Genomic DNA, 7500 nt, shown 5'->3' on the forward strand with positions numbered 1-7500 from the left:
TATATATTGGCTAAAGAAATTATTATTTGAAAATACAAAAATTATGATGGCCTATGATTCAAATAGTCCATTTCGAAAATTATATATATAATTCCAAGGAAATGGACTATTTGAATCAATATATATATTCGCTATATAGAAAGAAAATACAATTTTGGGAATTGACCGTGAGCTTTTAAACAAAGAGCTCGTGCCACAGTCTATTACCAGGCCGCAGAACGTCACATGGCAGAGAAAGAGCATTAGCCAATAGGAATCTGGCGGCATTAGGATTCTGTTCCGCAGCATGAAATTAGCGCCAGGGAAGACAGTCAAAATGTCAAGTAGCCATTTAAAATGGAGACCAGGGGAAAATCCAGACACTATTACTTAATACCAGGCTCTATCTCTCTATAAAGACCTCAATTTCAATATTACTTAATACCAGGCCCTATCTCTCTATAAAGACTTCCCTTTCACTATTACTTAATACCAGGCCCTATCTCTCTATAAAGACCTCCTTTTCACTATTACTTAATACCAGGCCATATCTCTCAAAAATACCTCCTTTTCACTATTACTTAATACCAGGCCCCATCTCTCTATAAAGACCTCCTTTTCACTATTACTTAATACCAGGCCCTATCTCTCTATAGATGATGGTCTTAATACCAGGCCCTATCTCTCTATAAAGATGATAGTCTTAATGCCAGGCCCTATCTCTCTATAAAGATGATGGTCTTAATACCAGGCCCTATCTCTCTATAAAGATGATAGTCTTAATGCCAGGCCCTATCTCTCTATGAAGATGATAGTCTTAATGCCAGGCCCTATCTCTCTATAAAGATGATAGTCTTAATGCCAGGCCCTATCTCTCTATGAAGATGATGGTCTTAATACCAGGCCCTATCTCTCTATAAAGATGATGGTCTTAATACCAGGCCCTATCTCTCTATAAAGATGATAGTCTTAATACCAGGCCCTATCTCTCTATAAAGATGATAGTCTTAATACCAGGCCCTATCTCTCTATGAAGATGATAGTCTTAATACCAGGCCCTATCTCTCTATGAAGATGATAGTCTTAATACCAGGCCCTATCTCTCTATAAAGATGATAGTCTTAATACCAGGCCCTATCTCTCTATGAAGATGATAGTCTTAATACCAGGCCCTATCTCTCTATGAAGATGATAGTCTTAATACCAGGCCCTATCTCTCTATAAAGATGATAGTCTTAATACCAGGCCCTATCTCTCTATAAAGATGATAGTCTTAATGCCAGGCCCTATCTCTCTATGAAGATGATAGTCTTAATACCAGGCCCTATCTCTCTATGAAGATGATAGTCTTAATACCAGGCCCTATCTCTCTATATAGATGATAGTCTTAATACCAGGCCCTATCTCTCTATATAGATGATAGTCTTAATACCAGGCCCTATCTCTCTATGAAGATGATAGTCTTAATACCAGGCCCTATCTCTCTATGAAGATGATAATCTGTCTTTGTAGTCAGAGAAATAAGAAAAGCTTATTTTATATAAATGATGTGGTCATCAAAAACAATTGTATTCTTCTCGGGTTTTCAATATAAATATATAAATTAACAGAATGAAGCAGCTCCGTCAAGCCCTCTGTCTTCTAGAATTAGAATCAGAACTATGTGCTGTTCTCTAGTCCTCTGTGTTCTAGAATTAGAATCAGAACTATGTGTTGTTCTCTAGTCCTCTGTCTTCTAGAATTAGAATCAGAACTATGTGCTGTTCTCTAGTCCTCTGTGTTCTAGAATTAGAATCAGAACTATGTGCTGTTCTCTAGTCCTCTGTGTTCTAGAATTAGAATCATTACTATGTGCTGTTCTCTAGTCCTCTGTGTTCTAGAATTAGAATCAGAACTATGTGTTGTTCTCTAGTCCTCTGTGTTCTAGAATTAGAATCAGAACTATGTGCTGTTCTCTAGTCCTCTGTGTTGTAGAATTAGAATCAGAACTATGTGCTGTTCTCTAGTCCTCTGTGTTGTAGAATTAGAATCAGAACTATGTGCTGTTCTCTAGTCCTCTGTGTTCTAGAATTAGAATCAGAACTATGTGCTGTTCTCTAGTCCTCTGTGTTCTAGAATTAGAATCAGAACTATGTGCTGTTCTCTAGTCCTCTGTCTTCTAGAATTAGAATCACAACTATGTGCTGTTCTCTAGTCCTCTGTGTTCTAGAATTATAATCAGAACTATGTGCTGTTCTCTAGTCCTCTGTGTTCTAGAATTAGAATCAGAACTATGTGCTGTTCTCTAGTCCTCTGTGTTCTAGAATTAGAATCAGAACTATGTGCTGTTCTCTAGTCCTCTGTGTTGTAGAATTAGAATCAGAACTATGTGCTGTTCTCTAGTCCTCTGTGTTCTAGAATTAGAATCAGAACTATGTGCTGTTCTCTAGTCCTCTGTGTTGTAGAATTAGAATCAGAACTATGTGCTGTTCTCTAGTCCTCTGTGTTGTAGAATTAGAATCAGAACTATGTGCTGTTCTCTAGTCCTCTGTGTTCTAGAATTAGAATTAGAATCAGAACTATGTGCTGTTCTCTAGTCCTCTGTGTTCTAGAATTAGAATCAGAACTATGTGCTGTTCTCTAGTCCTCTGTGTTCTAGAATTAGAATCAGAACTATGTGCTGTTCTCTAGTCCTCTGTGTTGTAGAATTAGAATCAGAACTATGTGCTGTTCTCTAGTCCTCTGTGTTCTAGAATTAGAATCAGAACCATGTGCTGTTCTCTAGTCCTCTGTGTTGTAGAATTAGAATCAGAACTATGTGCTGTTCTCTATTCCTCTGTGTTCTAGAATTAGAATCAGAACTATGTGCTGTTCTCTAGTCCTCTGTGTTCTAGAATTAGAATCAGAACTATGTGCTGTTCTCTAGTCCTCTGTGTTCTAGAATTAGAATCAGAACTATGTGCTGTTCTCTAGTCCTCTGTGTTCTAGAATTAGAATCAGAACTATGTGCTGTTCTCTAGTCCTCTGTCTTCTAGAATTAGAATCCGAACTATGTGCTGTTCTCTAGTCCTCTGTGTTCTAGAATTAGAATCAGAACTATGTGCTGTTCTCTAGTCCTCTGTGTTCTAGAATTAGAATCAGAACTATGTGCTGTTCTCTAGTCCTCTGTTTTCTAGAATTAGAATCAGAACTATGTGCTGTTCTCTAGTCCTCTGTCTTCTAGAATTAGAATCAGAACTATGTGCTGTTCTCTATTCCTCTGTCTTCTAGAATTAGAATTATTACTATGTGCTGTTCTCTAGTCCTCTGTGTTCTAGAATTAGACTCAGAACTATGTGCTGTTCTCTAGTCCTCTGTCTTCTAGAATTAGAATCATTACTATGTGCTGTTCTCTAGTCCTCTGTGTTCTAGAATTAGAATCAGAACTATGTGCTGTTCTCTAGTCCTCTGTGTTCTAGAATTAGAATCAGAACTATGTGCTGTTCTCTAGTCCTCTGTCTTCTAGAATTAGAATCAGAACTATGTGCTGTTCTCTATTCCTCTGTCTTCTAGAATTAGAATCAGAACTATGTGCTGTTCTCTAGTCCGCTGTGTTCTAGAATTAGAATCATTACTATGTGCTGTTCTCTAGTCCTCTGTCTTCTAGAATTAGAATCATTACTATGTGCTGTTCTCTAGTCCTCTGTGTTCTAGAATTAGAATCAGAACTATGTGCTGTTCTCTAGTCCTCTGTCTTCTAGAATTAGAATCAGAACTATGTGCTGTTCTCTAGTCCTCTGTGTTCTAGAATTAGAATTAGAACTATGTGCTGTTCTCTATTCCTCTGTGTTCTAGAATTAGAATCAGAACTAACCCCGCTTATTGGTAGGCTACTTGCAAGTTGGTTCAACCACCATCCTCTTATACTGGTCATGCTGGAATGGCCATTGGTTTTTTGAATCTGAATGGCTGTTTGAATTTGAAGATATACATGTCAATGTCTGCAGCATCGTTAATGAGTATATACATGTCAATGTCTGCAGCATCATTAATGAGGATATACCTGTCAATGTCTGCAGCATCATTAATGAGGATATACATGTCAATGTCTGCAGCATCGTTAATGAGGATATACATGTCAATGTCTGCAGCATCATCAATGAGGATATACATGTCAATGTCTGCAGCATCATTAATGAGGATATACATGTCAATGTCTGCAGCATCATCAATGAGGATATACATGTCAATGTCTGCAGCATCATTAATGAGGATATACATGTCAATGTCTGCAGCATCGTTAATGAGGATATACATGTCAATGTCTGCAGCATCATTAATGAGGATATACCTGTCAATGTCTGCAGCATCATTAATGAGGATATACATGTCAATGTCTGCAGCATCGTTAATGAGGATATACATGTCAATGTCTGCAGCATCGTTAATGAGGATATACATGTCAATGTCTGCAGCATCATTAATGAGGATATACATGTCAATGTCTGCAGCATCGTTAATGAGGATATACATGTCAATGTCTGCAGCATCGTTAATGAGGATATACATGTCAATGTCTGCAGCATCATTAATGAGGATATACATGTCAATGTCTGCAGCATCATCAATGAGGATATACATGTCAATGTCTGCAGCATCATTAATGAGGATATACATGTCAATGTCTGCAGCATCATTAATGAGGATATACATGTCAATGTCTGCAGCATCATTAATGAGGATATACATGTCAATGTCTGCAGCATCATTAATGAGGATATACATGTCAATGTCTGCAGCATCATCAATGAGGATATACATGTCAATGTCTGCAGCATCATTAATGAGGATATACATGTCAATGTCTGCAGCATCATTAATGAGGATATACATGTCAATGTCTGCAGCATCATTAATGAGGATATACATGTCAATGTCTGCAGCATCATTAATGAGGATATACATGTCAATGTCTGCAGCATCATTAATGAGGATATACCTGTCAATGTCTGCAGCATCATTAATGAGGATATACATGTCAATGTCTGCAGCATCATTAATGAGGATATACATGTCAATGTCTGCAGCATCATTAATGAGGATATACATGTCAATGTCTGCAGCATCATCAATGAGGATATACCTGTCAATGTCTGCAGCATCATTAATGAGGATATACCTGTCAATGTCTGCAGCATCATTAATGAGGATATACATGTCAATGTCTGCAGCATCATCAATGAGGATATACATGTCAATGTCTGCAGCATCATTAATGAGGATATACATGTCAATGTCTGCAGCATCGTTAATGAGGATATACATGTCAATGTCTGCAGCATCATTAATGAGGATATACATGTCAATGTCTGCAGCATCATTAATGAGGATATACATGTCAATGTCTGCAGCATCATTAATGAGGATATACATGTCAATGTCTGCAGCATCATCAATGAGGATATACATGTCAATGCAAAACAGCTGAAACAAATTAGAAGTGAATTTTAGCTGCCATTTCAGAGTTTGGTATGACTGGGTTAGTGTTTGATAACCGTTGTTCTCTCAAATCCTCATTACGCTCAGGTAGGGATAGACCCCTCAAGGTTCTTTATCTTCACTGGGTTTATTTATATATAGAACCTTTTAGTAAATGTAGAACCTTTATTTAGAACCTTTATACAGAACCTTTATACAGAACCTTTATACAGAACCTTTATACAGAACCTTTATCTAGAACCTTTATACAGAACCTTTATACAGAACCTTTATATAGAACCTTTATATATAGAACCTTTTAGTAAAGGGCTCTTTCATCTCTTCCAAATAACCACAAGGTTCTATATAAAATCCCAAAGAACCATTTTTTCTAAGAGTGTCTCAGGTTTGAAACCTGAAACCTGCCATCTTACCCTCAAAGTTGTTTCAGCAGAATATTATTAAGTAAATGGTTCCACAGGCTTTTTTGGTTTGTTTAACTCAACTTTTGTTGGTCAAAGTATTGCCTGAACTGAATTGTCTAGAAATTATTATTTGGGCATCTTACCTAGAAAAAGAAGCTACCAGATCTCACAATCTCCCGTCAGAATTTGACGTTCATCCATGTTTCTCAAACGTCAAATTTAGAAATGTTCAAGTTTTAGGCATTAAGTCTGATGTTTATTTTAAGGTTAGGGTTCATTTCAGGCATGAACTCAGAAGGGTTCAGATTTGGGATAAAAATAATAATAATGATAATAATTATTATCAAGAGAACCTTTGTCTTGCTGGATTTGAACTTGCAGCCTGAGGCAGATGCTTCCACCCATCCACCAAACCTGTCCACAACACCCTAGAAAACACACAACTCTACTTGAAGGTAACAGCCTCACGGTTGCTGCCCTGGTTCCCATGTCATTTCCCCGTCGTCCTCATTCATGGACGGACGTCGAATACTGAGTTGTATCAGGGGTGACCTGGCTGAAAGAAAAAGCTGTGGAACTCGACACACACACTGCTTTTAACATACGATGTTTTCAACTTAAATATCCGTCTCACACACACTGCTTTTAACATACGATGTTTTCAACTTAAATATCCATCACACACACTGCTTTTAACATACGATGTTTTCCACATAAATATCCGACACACATTTTTTAGTTCAGGTAATATTTGGACTGATAAATTGAGTAAACAAAACCCCCCAAAATGCTGTGGAACCAGTTTCTTAATAATTTAAATAATAATAATATATAATAATAATAAGTTGAAACAGCTAGATCAGTGGCTGTGTTGTTTACAGTACTCTTTGGTACCAGACCCTATGGTTCTAAAGTTGACCTTACAATAGGTCACAGAAATATGCAATGAAGCCTAGTTTTCACAAAGCATTACTCTGGTTCCAAAAGTCCCTGCAAGGTGACGGTCTGAGCCCAACGGATCATAGATGTTTTAGGATTTATTGATTATATCCAATCAATAATCAATCATCAATAATCCAAAACGATGGTTGAGAAATAAGCTTTTATTGTTTATAGAATTAATGAAATATATATATATATTTTTTTTACTTTCTCATCATGGGGGTTGTTCAACAACACACATTTATTTGTTTAAAATCACTTGATGATTTGATTTCAAAGATAGATGTATTTATGTATATGTATATGTATATTTGTAAACGCTATATATCCTCGCTCTCAGAGAAATAAAGATTTGTACAAATTATACATTTGTGACGTCAATATTTAATCATAAAAAAAATCTATACAGCAAAATAAGATCTGTATGTAAAACATTTGACATTTTAGTAATTTAGCAGATGTTCTTATCTAGAGATACTTCCTGTTGATGCGTTGATCTGAAGATAGCTAGGTGAGACAACCACATATCACTGTCAAATACACAGGGTACTAACATTCCATTCCAGCTAAACAAGAGAGGAGAGGAGAGGAGAAGGAGAGGAGAATGGAGGAGAATGAGAGGAGAAAGAGAGGAGAAAGAGAGGAGAAAGAGAGAAGAAAGAGAGGAGAAGGAGAGGAGAATGGAGGAGAATGAGAGGAGAAAGAGAGGAGAAAGAGA

Source organism: Oncorhynchus kisutch, unplaced genomic scaffold, assembly GCF_002021735.2.
Source record: "Oncorhynchus kisutch isolate 150728-3 unplaced genomic scaffold, Okis_V2 Okis01b-Okis20b_hom, whole genome shotgun sequence".
In the NCBI taxonomy this organism is placed as follows: Eukaryota; Metazoa; Chordata; class Actinopteri; order Salmoniformes; family Salmonidae; genus Oncorhynchus; species Oncorhynchus kisutch.